This window comes from Trachemys scripta, chromosome 3 (genome assembly GCF_013100865.1).
Source record: "Trachemys scripta elegans isolate TJP31775 chromosome 3, CAS_Tse_1.0, whole genome shotgun sequence".
Taxonomy (NCBI): Eukaryota; Metazoa; Chordata; order Testudines; family Emydidae; genus Trachemys; species Trachemys scripta.
Window position 1 is genome coordinate 75,726,431 of NC_048300.1, and position 15,243 is coordinate 75,741,673.

Here is a 15,243-nt window from a genome sequence, read left to right on the forward strand (position 1 = left end):
GTTTTTTCATCCACTTTTATATGCAGCCAGCTTTGGAGTGAAATATTGCAGCTGTTGAACACAGTAGTTTAGGACAGGCAGTGAAGAATGTAAGCCAAAATAGGAGTTGGCCAGACCAACAAGAAGTGAAACACACTTTGTGCGTCTGCTGCACATACATGGCCTCACATCAGTATGATCTCTGAGCACCTCCCAAGCAGGGCCGCCCCAAGCAGCCAAAAAAAAAAAAAAAAGCCGCGATCGGCAGCAATTTGGCGGGAGGTCCTTCACTCCGCCGAATACCTGGACGTGCCACCCCTCTCCGGAGCGGCTGCCCCAAGCACCTGCTTGAGAAGCTGGTGCCTGGAGCCGGCCCTGCTCCCAAGTATTTAAATATAGAAATAACTATCTCTTTTTCTTGCTTTCCAGCCTGTAGGAGAAGTAGTGTGATTAGTCTGTAGATTTTTCTGTTAGGTTGGTTTTGGTTTGTGGGAGTGAGTGGATGGGTATGAATGCATGGGCATGAAGAAATGAATAAATGAAGAATATTATGAAGTCAAATAAACAGGGTTTGTATTTATTTCCACAAATTATTAGGTTTTTTGTTATCTTTTGTGGAGGGGAGGGGGTCCAGCTCTTGTGAAAGTTCTGTCTCCTGCTCTCACAAGCATCCCTTAGTTTAATTGCTCTAGAATCTAATGGAATGTAGCTTTTATGTGAGGTCATAGAAGTGGAAGGAGAGAGAACCTCTCAGGTAGCTAGAGTGCAAGTGCATGGAGTGGAGAACTGAGGCGATCAGTTCATGGGGTCCTGTGTTGCTAAACAGAAGGACTGCTGTATTTTATGTCAGCTGGAGTTTTTTGAGGGCATGTGGCTTCTTTCCTAGAGATGAGTTACAGAATCAAACATGGAAGTCATGAATGCATGGGGCACATCGTGCCAGTCCTCACGGTCAGAGATCAAGATATCTTCAAGTTATTCCTAGGTGGAAGTGGGTGGTTTTGGTTTGGTTTAGTTTGATTTTTTTCATCAAAAGGAGTTAAGGCCAAAATGTTTAGACTTGGATGCCTGATGTTAGGCACCTAAATCCATGTTTAGGTGCCTGAATAATTAGACTGATTGTGAAAGAGACTGAGCACCTACCAGCTCCCCTTAAAATCAATGGGAGCTGCAGCTGCTCGTCATCTCTGAAAATCAAGCCACTTATTTAGGCACCTAACATTTGGCTCCCCAATTTGAAAATCTTGGGGTAGACCTTTTAATATTTAATTCCAGTGCCCTTTCTCTCTTATTCAAAATAAATAATCAATAAATATATTCTAGTTTTGAAACTTTAGGTTCTTTATGAAAACTGGGGAGAGGAGGGGGGAAGATTGGCTTTGAGCAACATTAACATCTGTCATTAAATTTTCAGTCTAACCCTTTGATAATTGGACTGAGTGCTTGCCTAGTACTTTCTTTCTCATGTATTTAAAACACTTGTTTCTGTTTGTCATTAATTTCCGTTTTCATCTTAGTTATTACTTTTGCCTCCCTAGTTCATTTTCCCCCTTACTCCTTGTGTTTGTGTTTTGCCTATCCTTGTTCAGTGACATTTTATATTCCCAAGCAAATGGCTCTGTCTTCCTAAGTAATTTTCAGACCTATGCTGCCACTTTTGCTTGCATTGAGTAGTACCTTACTCCATAAGTATTCCAACTGAAATCATTGGGAATACTCATGGACTAAAGCAATACTCTATGAAGTCATTTTTACTCATTACACAAATGGCACACATATGGCAGTACATATTTTCTTTTAAGCATCCTGCATTTTTTTAGTGCCCTTCTGTAGTTCTTCCTTTGCTTACTAATTCACCCCACGTGTAGCATATACTAATGCTATGTATTCAAAGGGTCAGATCCTTAGCTGGTGTATATTCTCATAGTTCCACTGAAGTCAATGGAACTGTGACAGTTTATGCCTCCTGGGATCGGTCCCTACCTTTCTCAAAGTTTGTCATTCAGAATTTTTTAAAGATTTTGTCTTTCTTCTTAAAGTTGTTCATGTTTTGAAGACCATATTCTTTTGCCAAATTTGTTACGCACTAGAAAATGTGGTATGGTTCCTTGCTTCCTTTTCACCTTTCTTTAATATGGACATGAAAAAGCAGTCTTGCAGAAGATTCTGATAGCCATCCAAGTGAAATAAACATTTGCCTGAACATGTGGTAGCCTGTAAAACTTATATATAATCACCTTACATGCATCTATATTCATTTTGTCATTAGCACTTCTGGTTCTGATTCTACTTTTCTTCACTTTCACGTCAATCTTTTATTGTTTTCATGAATAGTAGATCTTTTCTAAGCAGAGTGCGAGTTTGAATTTAGAAGTTCTTCTTCGAGTGCTTGCTCATATCCATTCCATTAGGTGTGTGCGCGCCGCGTGCACGATCGTCGGAAGATTTTACCCTAGCAACACCGGCGGATCGGCTGTGGAGCCCCCTAGAGTGGCGCCTTCATGGCGCTGAATATATACCCCAGCCGACCCGGCGCCCCCTCAGTTCCTTCTTACCGCCCCTGACGGTCGTTGGACCTGTGGAGCGCGGCATAGCTGATCTCCACTCTCCCTAGCATACTTAGTCATTCAGAGTTATAGTTATAGTTGTAGTTATAGTGTTTATAGTTCAATAGTTTAAACTTGTTATAGTTGTTATTATAGTTTAAGGGGTTAAGGGGGTCGTCTCCCCCTTTCTTCCCCGGCCGCGGGCCCGGGCTCATGCCCAACGCTCCCGGCTTCAAGCAGTGCGCCTCCTGCGCTAAGCCTATGCCAACGAGCGACCCGCACGACTCCTGTTTGAAGTGCCTGGGAGAGTCCCACCAAACAGACAAATGCAAGATCTGTAAGGCCTTCAAACCAAGAACCAAAAAGGAGCGGGACTTTCGGCTCAGGCAACTCCTAATGGAGGCGGCACTTAGCCCGGACACTCCTTCCACGGGCCAGACTCCGACGCCTAGCACTTCGGTGCGCAGTGCCCCGGCGGCACCGGCTATGACAACCACGCGAGTGGCGTCAGACAAGCCTCCCCGGCACCGGACCTCGTCGGCACCGCAAACACAGCAAGTGCCGCGGCGCCGGTCATTATCCCCAGGGCATAAAAAAGCCCATAAGACGGGGACGTCCGTGCCGAAGGCGCCGGCTCCCCCAGTGCCGGGGGTAGAGCCGCGTCCGCCGGTGGAGCAACGGAAACAGGCGCCTCCAGCACCGTCGACTCCGGCGCCGAGGCCGTCGAGTCCGGTACAAATAGCGTCTCCACCGAGGCCGGCGGTGATACAGTGTCTCCCGTCGACTCCGGAGACCTTCGAGGCGGCGAGAGACTTGATAGCTCTCACGGAGCCGGCACCGCCTCAACCACCGGCACCGACTGCACCGCTGACTCGCCCGGTACAGTCAAGAGGGAAACCTGCCTTGATGCGCCCTCCATCACAAGGGCTGGAACCTCGGCGCCGATCCAGGTCCCGAAGCAGGTCCCCACGCCGCTCGCAGTCCCGGCACCGAATATCGCCTCGGCGCCGGTCGTACTCGCGGTCAAGATCTTCTTCGCGGCACCGCTCTACATCTCGGCACCGATATGATCGTCGGCACCGGTCAACGTCGAGACGTAGTTCTCGGCACCGCCACGCTCGACGCTCGACGCCGAGGGGCCGATCCCGGCACCGGGCATACTCTAGGTCCTCGTCGAGGTCCAGATCCGACTCCCGGCACCGACGAGGTCATCGGCACCGGTCGCGGTCCCGGCACCGATCGCCGGCACCGCACAGAGATAGATCATCTCCGGACCGGCACCGTGCGGCACCGCAGACCACGGGGATCGTTTCATCTTGCGCGGCACCGCCATGGCCGTCAAGATCGGCATCTCGCTCATCGGAGGACCTGTCGAGATCGGCATACCCCCCTCAGGGACAGGCCGAGGAACGAGACTTGGGCCATTGGCAGGAGAGGGCAGAGGACCACCCTCATGGACCATCTCACTGGTCGTTTTGGACCCCGTGGGCGTACCACCAGGAGCAAGGGGCTTCACTACCATCGACCTCTCGCTCGGGTCACTCGGCCAGAAGGGCCCCAGAATCCACCATCTCTCGGCCTCCGCCTGGAGGCGTAGAGGCTTCTGTGTCCACACCACCCGACACCGTGGACCCAAGTACAGGTGACGCTCCGACCCAAGACCAGGGGGACCGGGCCCCCCCCTTGGATCCACTACCGCCGGAGGCGTCCTCCTCCTCCTCTCCGGATGAGGCAGTGGCGGGCACTTCATGCACGGGTCCCCCTCCGATAGATCTTCGGGCTCACCAGGATCTCCTCCGCAGGATGGCCCGTAACATGGACCTGCAGACGGAGGAGATAGTGGAGGTGCACGACCCGATCGTGAATATCCTTGGATCGGATGCCCCATCGAGGGTGGCGTTACCCTTGATCCGCACGATCCAAACGAACGCGAATACGATATGGCAGACTCCTGCCTCCATTCCACCCACAGCGAGAGGGGTGGAAAGGAAATACTTTGTCCCATCTAAGGACTATGGGTACTTGTACACACACCCCCAACCGTGTTCACTAGTGGTGGAATCAGTGAATGCACGAGAGCGCCACGGCCAGCAGGCTGCAGCGCCAAAATCAAAAGAGGCTAAGCGGCTTGATCTGTTCGGCCGTAAGGTTTACTCAGCCGGAGGGCTACAACTTAGAGCGGCGAATCAACAGGCGCTACTGAGCCGCTACAATTTCAACTCCTGGAACTCTATGGGGAAGTTTAAGGAGTTGATTCCCCAAGAGTCCAGGGAAGAGTTTGGAGCCATGGTCGAGGAGGGTAAGAAGGTGGCTCGGACCTCCTTACAGGCCTCCCTGGATATAGCGGACTCGGCCGCAAGGACCCTGGCCACAGGTATCGCTATGCGCAGGACCTCCTGGCTCCAAGTCTCGGGTTTGCCCCCTGAATTACAGCAGACCCTACAGGATTTGCCCTTTGAAGGACAGGGGCTGTTCTCGGAGAAGACGGACTCTCGATTGCAGAGCCTCAAAGACTCCAGGACAATCATGCGCTCCTTGGGGATGCATGTTGCGGGTCCCCAGCGCAGACCATTTAGGCCCCAGCCTCAACGTTTTTACCCCCCTCCACCTCGCCAGAGACAGGACCCTGCCAGAAGGCGAGGGCGAGGTGGTAGGAGAAGATGGGCTGGCCCTCAACCCGGTCAGAACCAAGGGCCACCAAGACCACCTTCAGGTCCTAGACAGAACTTTTGAAGGTGCGGTCGAGGACGGCGCCCCAGTCATCCCCCAGGATCCAGCTCCCTCCTTTCGGGATCGCCTCTCCCACTTCCACCGTGCTTGGTCCCTTATAACTTCGGACCGTTGGGTCCTCCGCACGGTGGAGAGGGGATACGCTATCCAGTTTTCTTCTATCCCCCCCTCCCACCCCCCTTCCCCGTCCCTCTTCAGGGACCCTTCTCACGAGCAACTTCTTATACAGGAGGTTTCTACGCTCCTTGCCATGGGGGCCATAGAGGAGGTTCCGATAGAGTTAAGGGGCAGGGGATTTTATTCCCGTTACTTCCTGATACCCAAGTCCAAAGGAGGTCTGCGGCCCATCTTGGACTTGCGCGGACTCAACAAATTCGTAGTAAAGTTGAAGTTCCGCATGGTCTCTTTGGGGGCCATCATCCCTTCCCTCGATCCTGGAGACTGGTTCGCCGCCCTCGACATGAAAGACGCATACTTTCACGTTGCAATTTACCCGCCTCACAGACGCTTCCTGCGATTCGTGGTAAACACGGTGCACTACCAATTTGCTGTCCTTCCCTTCGGCCTATCCTCGGCCCCAAGAGTGTTCACGAAATGTATGGCTGTCGTGGCAGCGTACCTTCGTCGGCAAGGGGTACAGGTGTTCCCGTACCTAGACGACTGGCTGGTGCACGGTCGTACCAAGGAGCAAGTTCAAGCTCACGTCCACAGAATAGTGCACACATTCAACGAGTTGGGCATCCTACTCAACAAGGACAAATCCACTCTAGAACCTACCCAGAGAATAGAATTCATCGGCGCAGTTCTAGACTCCAGACGTGCACAAGCCATCCTGCCAGACAACCGCTTTGGCACCATCACGAACCTCATTCAAGGGCTCAAGGCCTTCCCAACTACCACGGTGAGGTCGTGCCTTACCCTGCTGGGTCACATGGCTTCCTGCACGTACGTAACCAGGCATGCCAGACTTCGGCTTCGCCCGCTTCAAACCTGGGTGTCATCAATATACCGTCCACATCGGGACAGCCTGAACTTGGTGGTCACGGTCCCGAACTCGATCCTGGCCTCCCTCACCTGGTGGCTAGATCACAATGTGGTCTGCGAGGGGATGCCATTTCACGCCCCACAACCCTCTCTGCACCTGGTCACAGACGCGTCATCTCTGGGTTGGGGCGCCCATCTCAACGAACACCATACCCAGGGCCTGTGGACTGCATCCCAGTTAGCCCTGCACATCAATGTTCGGGAACTGATGGCGGTACGCCTGGCGTGCCAGGCATTCCTCAATCTCCTACGTGGCCGCTGTGTGTTGGTTCTCATCGACAACACCACGGCCATGTTTTACATCAACAAGCAAGGAGGAGCACGTTCGTCAATTCTATGCCAAGAGGCCATTCGCCTGTGGGACTTCTGTATCGCCCACTCGATCCATCTCACGGCATCGTTCCTCCCTGGAGTCCAGAACACTCTAGCGGACCGACTCAGCAGGTCCTTCCAAACGCACGAGTGGTCTATCCGTCCGGACATCATACATTCCGTCTTCCAGAAGTGGGGGTTTCCCCAGATAGACCTGTTTGCATCCCGAGACAACAGGAAGTGCCACATGTTCTGCTCCCTACAAGGTCGAGCTCCGGGCTCCCTCTCGGATGCGTTTCTCCTTCCCTGGAAAGACCACCTGTTTTATGCCTTCCCTCCGTTTCCTCTGGTCCACAAGGTACTGCTCAAATTGCGCAGAGACCAGGCACAGATAATTCTGGTCGCTCCAGCGTGGCCGAGACAACATTGGTACACCACACTGTTGGAACTCTCGGTTCAGACACCGATCCCGCTTCCATTATGTCCGGATCTCATATCTCAGGACCACGGTCGGCTGCGTCACCCCGACCTGCAATCACTCCACCTCACGGCGTGGCTGCTCCATGGTTCACCCAGGCAGAGCGGCAATGCTCACACTCTGTCCAACAGATCCTGCTGAGCAGTAGGAAACCCTCAACACGGACCACGTACCTGGCCAAGTGGAAACGGTTCTCCTGTTGGTGCGAACAACGAGCCACGTCCCCGTTGCAGGCACCCATTCCTCTCATATTGGAATATCTCCTCTCCCTAAAACAACAAGGGTTGGCGATATCTTCAATTAGAGTTCACCTGGCCGCTATATCGGCCTTTCACCCAGGGGAACTCGCGTCCTCGGTATTCTCTAACCCGATGGTTGTTAGATTCCTCAAGGGCTTAGACCGGACGTACCCGCAACAGCGTCATCCCGTCCCGACGTGGGATCTCAATCTGGTTCTCTCCAAACTCACAGGTCCTCCATTCGAACCACTAGCCACCTGCTCACTTTTGTACCTATCCTGGAAGACAGCCTTCCTCGTAGCCATCACCTCAGCAAGGCGAGTTTCTGAACTCAGGGCGCTTACATCCGAGCCCCCTTATACAGTTTTCCATAAGGATAAAGTGCAGCTTCGCCCACATCCTGCCTTTCTCCCTAAGGTGGTTTCTCCATTTCATATCAACCAGGACATATTTCTCCCGGTCTTTTATCCCAAACCACATGCCACTCGCCAGGATCAACGTTTGCATTCCCTGGATGTACGAAGGGCCCTGGCCTTCTATATTGACCGCACAAAGCACTTTAGAAAGACGACGCAACTCTTCGTTGCAGTGGCCGACCGAATGAAAGGCTCACCGGTCTCCTCACAACGCCTATCCTCCTGGATTACGTCTTGCATCCGGACTTGCTATGACCGGGCAGGTGTCTCAGCACCGCACCTCACCGCTCACTCCACGAGGGCCCAAGCCTCCTCGACTGCTTTCCTGGCACATGTTCCGATACAGGACATTTGTAGAGCGGCGGTTTGGTCATCAGTCCATACGTTTACAGCCCACTATGCACTAGTGCAGCAGTCCAGGGACGATGCTGCTTTCGGATCAGCGGTTTTGCACACAGCAATGTCTCACTCCGACCCCACCACCTAAGTTGGGCTTGGGAGTCACCTAATGGAATGGATATGAGCAAGCACTCGAAGAAGAAAAGACGGTTACTCACCGTTGTAACTGTTGTTCTTCGAGATGTGTTGCTCATATCCATTCCAAACCCGCCCCCTGTCCCCACTGTCGGAGTAGCCGGCAAGAAGGAACTGAGGGGGCGCCGGGTCGGCTGGGGTATATATTCAGCGCCATGAAGGCGCCACTCTAGGGGGCTCCACAGCCGATCCGCCGGTGTTGCTAGGGTAAAATCTTCCGACGATCGTGCACGCGGCGCGCACACACCTAATGGAATGGATATGAGCAACACATCTCGAAGAACAACAGTTACAACGGTGAGTAACCGTCTTTTCCTGAGGGCCTTAAAGAAACATTCTCAGATAAAAATTGGGCACAATATTATATTAAAAGTAGAATAGTATACAGTACTGGGATGAGAATAATCAGAAAGTGTCAAACCAATACTGCTTTAGGGTCTGATCCTGCAAAACATTACTTACATGAGCAGTCCTTCCTCACAAACTGTCCTATTGAAGTCAGTGAGACTAATCTACATTCTTAAGCTCCTTGGTAGGAAAATATCTATTGTAGTAGATACTAGGGATTGCTCCATGAATGGGTCTGCCTAATGCAGAGAAAGTTAAAAAATCAAAAGGATTGCATTTTGATGCATTAAGGGATAGAAAATCTTATGAGGATATTAGAACAAAAGATGCAGGAAGTTGAATTGGACTGGAACGTTGTTCTAGCACCACCCAAATCCCTTCTTAGGGTGTGCAGAAGAATGCAAACTATCATAGAATCATAGAAGATTAGGGTTGGAAGAGACCTCAGGAGGTCATCTAGTCCAATCCCCTGCTCAAAGCAGGACCAATACCAACTAAATCATCCCAGCCAAGGCTTTGACAAGCCGGGCCCTTAAAAGACTCTAAGGACGGAGATTCCACCACCTCCCTAGGTAACCCATTCCAGTGCTTCACCACCCTCCTAGTGAAATATCCAACCTAGACCTCCCCCACTGCAACTTGAGACCATTGCTCCTTGTTCTGTCATCTGCCACCACCGAGAACAACCTAGGACCATCCTCTTTGGAATCCCCCCAGCCCTGCAGGTAGTTGAAGGCTGCTATCAAATCCCCCCCCCCTCACTCTTCTCTTCTGCAGACTAAACAAGCCCAATTCCCTCAGCCTCTCCTCGTAAGTCATGTGCCCCAGCCCCCTAATCATTTTCGTTGCCCTCTCACTGGACTCTCTCCAATTTGTCCACATCCCTTCTGTAGTGGAGGGGACCAAAACTAGATGCAATACTCCAGGTGTGACCTCACCAGTGCCGAATAGAGGGGAATAATCACTTCCCTCGATCTGCTGGCAATGTTCCTATGAATACAGCCCAATATGCCAGCCCAATATGCCACTGACCTTCTTGGCAATAAGGGCACACTGCTGACGCTCATCCAGCTTCTCGTTCACTGTATCCCCAGGTCCTTTTCTGCAGAACTGCTGCTTAGCTAGTCGGTCCCCAGCCTGTAGCGGTGCATGGGATTCTTCCTTCCTAAGTGCTAAACTCTGCACTTGTCCTTGTTGAACCTCATCAGATTTTTTTGGCCCAATCCTCCAATTTGTCTAGGCCAAGTTTACATATATTGATAGCTAATATTTGTTAACAGGTAAATGGGTAGATACACAGGCAGATTTTGCAGGAATTGGCATTTCATAGCTAGATATGGAGTTAGTTGAGGAAGAATCATTTTGTCCAGTAGTTTTTGTAAGGGAGAGCCATAGGTGCATATGTGTAAAGCTTTGAGTACTGTTATTATGTTGATGATGCATTAGGATGGATGGAAGGGGGGTGATGACAGAGAACTGATGACCAGAAGGAAGAGAGTCTCAAGGTAACCAGTCTGGGTAGCAAGCAACTTCTCCAACTCTTCAGTGGAGTGCAGTTTGGCTATCTCTTTACCCTGCTCCTTTGGATACATGCAGTAGCTTCTTTATACCAAGTCCTGCATTTCCACTATGTCTTCTAATCCTTCCATTTCTGCTTAGACAGGAAAAATTTAATCCCTCAAGTCTAGACTTTGGCAACAGACCCTCCCACTTCTTTGGGCAGCAGAGTAGGGAGCTGGCAGTGCGAGACATGGAATTAGGCCAATAATTTGTTTTTTAAATTGGGATGGAGGCACGTAACTGGGTAAAGAAGTGTTAAGGGAGCTGTGTTCAATTTTTTCCCATCATCTGTACCAGTAAGCAAAACCTAAAAGTATTGGCACGTTCTTCGGGGCAGGGACTAGGTGTTGCTTTTGCGTGCCCTTGTGGGTCTGCACAGCACTTAGCATATTGTGTGTAGTACAGGAACAGAATATGATAGTTGCTTGTAATAAAAATGTGTGCTCACTTATACAATATCTAATAATCACTCCAGTCCATCATAGAGATCAATTAGTTTAAAAAAAAACCCTTCAAAGTAAACAAGAAAAAAATAGGAGAATGGTGGGAAAGGGCAAATTACCACACTACTATTTTGTTTACAACTTTGCAAATGTGTAGACCGCACTGCATTTGGCGAGGGATACACAAAAGCACAAAGTTGTCTCACTACTTGATCGTTAGTTGCCCCACGGGAGTCAAACTCTGAGAAATTTTCTGCTTTCTCTCTCTTTTTTTAAAGAGGCTTGATACAAAACCCAGCTCTGTCCTGTCCCTAGCATGTGTTCCACTCTCAGTTTAAAGAATCCTGTTTTACTCTTTATTTTCACAGCTGTTCAGATGATTAGACCGTAAATGTCAGAGGGAGTGAAAAGGAAATAGCAGTAAATCTCATTTAATATATAGGCACTTTAAAGCTTCAGCTATCTCTTCAAAAACTACCCTTTCATTCCATTTTTTCTTGTTTTAAAACATACTTTGTCATGCTGCAGCTCTAAAGTCCCCCTTCTCTCTTCCGGGTCTCTTATTTTATATCTTGGATATAGGAATGGACTGAATAGTGCAGTAAGTTTACTTTTCTTCCCCAGTTGGTCGACCACTGCTTGACCACTTAGAGCAACCTGGTAAAGATGTTTGCTGCTAAAACTCTGATGAATTCCAGCAAGCAAACTGCCACCAGGAATATTGGGATTTCACTTACAAGCCTCTCTCTTGTCTCTCTCTCCCCTTCCTTCCTGTTTCTATTCTTTCTCAGTCATCTGTCTCAGTTTCTATTTCAGTATGGCACAGCTTGCATTTGCTTTGGGGGGTCTCCAGTGAATTGGTGTGTGGTGTAACTAAATGAGTTAAGTGTCTCTAAAGAGGTTATGATTAAATTGCCGGTTGTCTTAGAACTGTATTTCTAGCCTCCTTGCTATACTGAGAATCTTGTAACAAGTCTTCTTTTTCTCCAGCTTTTCAAGTGTATCACAGTGTTTATTTTTCCAGTCACCGTGGTCTGAAAAATAGCCACCTTGAAATGTTAATGTTCCTGGGAAAGGAGGGATAAGAAGCCCTGCACTACATATGTACTGAAGTCAACCTTTCCTTTTTCTAGTGGAGTACAGAGAAACTTCAGAGGAGAAGCATTTGCCAGTGTGCCCATATTAGAACTTACCTATATCATGCATGCGTTGGGCAGGGGGAGCTAAAAAGTAAGATGTGCCCATTCAGCTCCTTCCCTACATCTAAAATAATCATGCCTCCCCCTCCAAAAGCACATATCATGATACTTCATAATTCCTCCTGCTTGTCAATAAGCCTGCCTACCTCTCCTCTCCCATTGTCATGGCCTCTGGACTAGGACAGACTCCCCTCCCCCCACCACCTCTAACCATAATTCTTGTTCGCAAGTTACACATGGCAAACTATTTATATTTTTCCTTTCAGATATGTTTAAAATGCAAGATGATGTCAAAAAGGCTTCTATTGCTTTGTTCTTTAGTCCTCTGTATCTGACATTCCTCCTCTTGTTCTTAGACCCCGACAATAGTGAGGTTTATTCAGGAAATATCATAGCAGATACTGTCTAGTTCAGTAGTCTCTGACTGACATTGGTCTTGATACTTTAGAGAAAAGGCAAGAAACTCTGTGATGGACATTTATGGAATAATCTGCCCATAATCCTCATGAATTAGAGGTTGCTTTATGCCCTCAAGCATATCCCTACTAAAGTTGTGTTACATTCTGTCTAATATAACTCTGGGTGTTCTCATTACTCAGACATTTTTTTATTCCTACTAGGCTCTTGGCCTCAAAGATCAATTGTGGCAGTGAGTTCCACAGTTAATTGCATTGGATTTACATTTGCTGCCTTGCCGTTTCACTGAATGTCCTTGTGCTTGTATTGTGAGAGAAGATAAATTGGAGCCCTAGATCTAGCTTTTTAATACTATTCATTACAGTAGAACCTCAGAGTTATGAACACCTTGGGAATGGAAGTTGTTCGTAACCCTGAACAAAACATTATGGTTGTTCTTTCAAGAGTTTACAAGTGAACGTTGACTTAATACAGCTTTGAAATGTTACTATGAAGAAGAAAAATGCTGCTTTTAAGACCTCTTAATTTCAATGAAACAATCAAAGAAACAGTTTCCCTTTATTTCTTTAGTAGTTTACATTTAACACAGTACAGTATTGTATTTGCTTTTATTTAGTTATTATTATTATTTTATTATTTATTATTATTATTTTGTCTCTGTTGCTGCCTGATTGTGTACTTCTGGTTCCAAATGAGATGTGTGGTTGACCAGTTAGTTCATATCTCTGAAGTTCTACTGTAGTTTGTATTTATTTTTCATGTACCTCCTGTTAAGCTCCACTCTAAAGTACTAGTAAACAATCCCAATTTTTTCGGTCTCTCCTCATTCTGAAGCCTCTCTGGAGCCGCTCTGTTTCTGCAATATCTCTATGAGAGTGGGTAGCCAGAAGCTGGTACATTATTCCAGGTCAGGCAGGGAGTACCATGGAATAATATCATGACATTATAATAGTCTCGGTATTATTTCTTTTCCCACTCTCTGTACAATTAACATTTGTTTGCTTTTTTGACTACCATGGTGCACTTATTAGAAGTTTACTTTGAGTTGGCTGCAGTAAGCTTCTAATCTTTTTTTTAAATAGCTACAGTTAATTTACAACTGAACAACATGGACAAATTTTTAAAAGCCTGTGAAAGAAAAAAGACTTTTTTAAGAGGGAGGATTTATAAAATAAAACAAGGAGAGGTAAATGAACAAATTATTTGCAATTTGAATTTTCAGCATACTGCATTTAATACAAAGGGGTCACATAGGCCTGTTCTAAAGCCTGCTGAAACCAATGGCAGTCTTTCCATTGGCTTCAAAGAGCATTGGATCAGATTGCTGGGGATATAACTATTGTACTCTGGAAACTCTAGATCTGTTCTTAGTAGCCCTCCATGTGTGGAACTCCTGCAAACTGCACACCCAGCTGGGAACATGCACGGCAAGACTGCCTGAGCCAAGGGAGCATTAGCACATTCAAATCCTGCTGGTTGCTCGCATAATAACCCAATGCCTGTTGGGAGCATCTGTAAATTTTCATGCCAGTCTAGAAATGTGCCCCTCATATCTACTAAGGCAGGGACAGCCATCACATTCCCAGTCTAGTCAGAGTGTGTGCACAACTGCTCAGCACCAGCAGGGAGCAGCCACAAATTATATTAGTGCAGCAGCGCCACAATAGCTAAGGTTGCGTCACTTCGGTTTGAAGATCAACCTTTCTAAGTCCATTAAAATTGACATGATTAGTCAGATTCCTGTGAAATTTGGTGTGCCTCAGGAGGGTATAGGGTAGGGTTAATGACCCAAATTTGGAGTAATTTGAGCCAGGGGTTCCAGAGATATAAGGCACCCCCAAAACAGTCATTTTTCAAAAAAGTTTCTAGGTGGGTGTTTTATGCACAGAGCTAAAGATCAAACTATTGATGTGATGCTTGTCAAAAATGTCTGTTAAGTTTTACACCTGGCACCCACTAAGTCTTTGGTGGACCTAAACTGAGAACTGTATTTTTTAAAATGTAGATTTTTACACAGTGCATGTGCCAGTACAAAAAACTAGAGGGTTTCCATTCCCGTCATTTTTATTCTTTTAAAGCTTAGCTCTTGTAAGGGCTCTAAAATCTGAGTGGTTACTTGGATTCCTTTGAAATTTGATGTGCCTCTTGGGGACGTGGGATAGCATTAGTGATCCAAATTTGAAATCATTTGAGGGGTTCCTGAGTGACAGATCCTCATCCTCCCAAAAGGATTTCCTTTTGTTGCCTTGTACTGTTAAATTGAGAGAGATGTATGACTGGATGAGTCACAGACCTCATTCTCCCCTCGTGTGTGTGTGCCCAGATCTGGGAATGGTCTTGCCCTCCTAGTGGGTTCTGAGACTCTCTATCTGCCCCCCTCATATGAGCTGGGATATGGGGGAGTCTGAGCCCCTCTCACTGTCCCCCATACATGTGCCAGGATCTGGGGGGCCCATGTCTAGGGTTACCATATTTTGTGCCTCCGAATGGAGGACACTCCACAGGGCCCCGGCCCCGCCCCCAGCCCCGCCCATGCCCCCGCCCCAACTCCGCCCCCTCCCCAAAGTCTCCGCCCCCTCCCCTGCTTCCCGCGAACATTTAATTCGCGGGAAGCCTGAAGCAGGTAAGGGGGGGTGTGGGGGGAGGAGGCGCGACCCAGGCTGGGTCGGCTCGGGCCCTGGGGTGCCGGCCCCGGCCCCCGGCCGACCACCCCCGGCCCGCCCAGCACTGCCGGCCCCCGGCGGCCCGGCGCACCCCCCGGCGGCCCGGCCCGGCTCCGGCCCAGCCGGAGCCGGGCCGGGCCGCCGGGGGGTGCGCCGGGCCGCCGGGGGCCGGCAGTGCTGGGCGGGCCGGGGGTGGTCGGCCGGGGGCCGGGGCCGGCACCCCAGGGCCCGAGCCGACCCAGCCTGGGTCGCGCCTCCTCCCCCCACACCCCCCCTTACCTGCTTCAGGCTTCCCGCGAATTAAATGTTCGCGGGAAGCAGGGGAGGGGGCGGAG

General features: G+C 49.1%; 1 protein-coding gene across 1 annotated transcript in view; it reads left to right on the plus strand.

Annotated features, from left to right (window-relative positions):
• Nucleotides 1-15,243, plus strand: part of PCNX2 (pecanex 2) — a 232,827-nt gene that overhangs the window by 153,064 nt on the left and 64,520 nt on the right. The window lies entirely within an intron of this gene.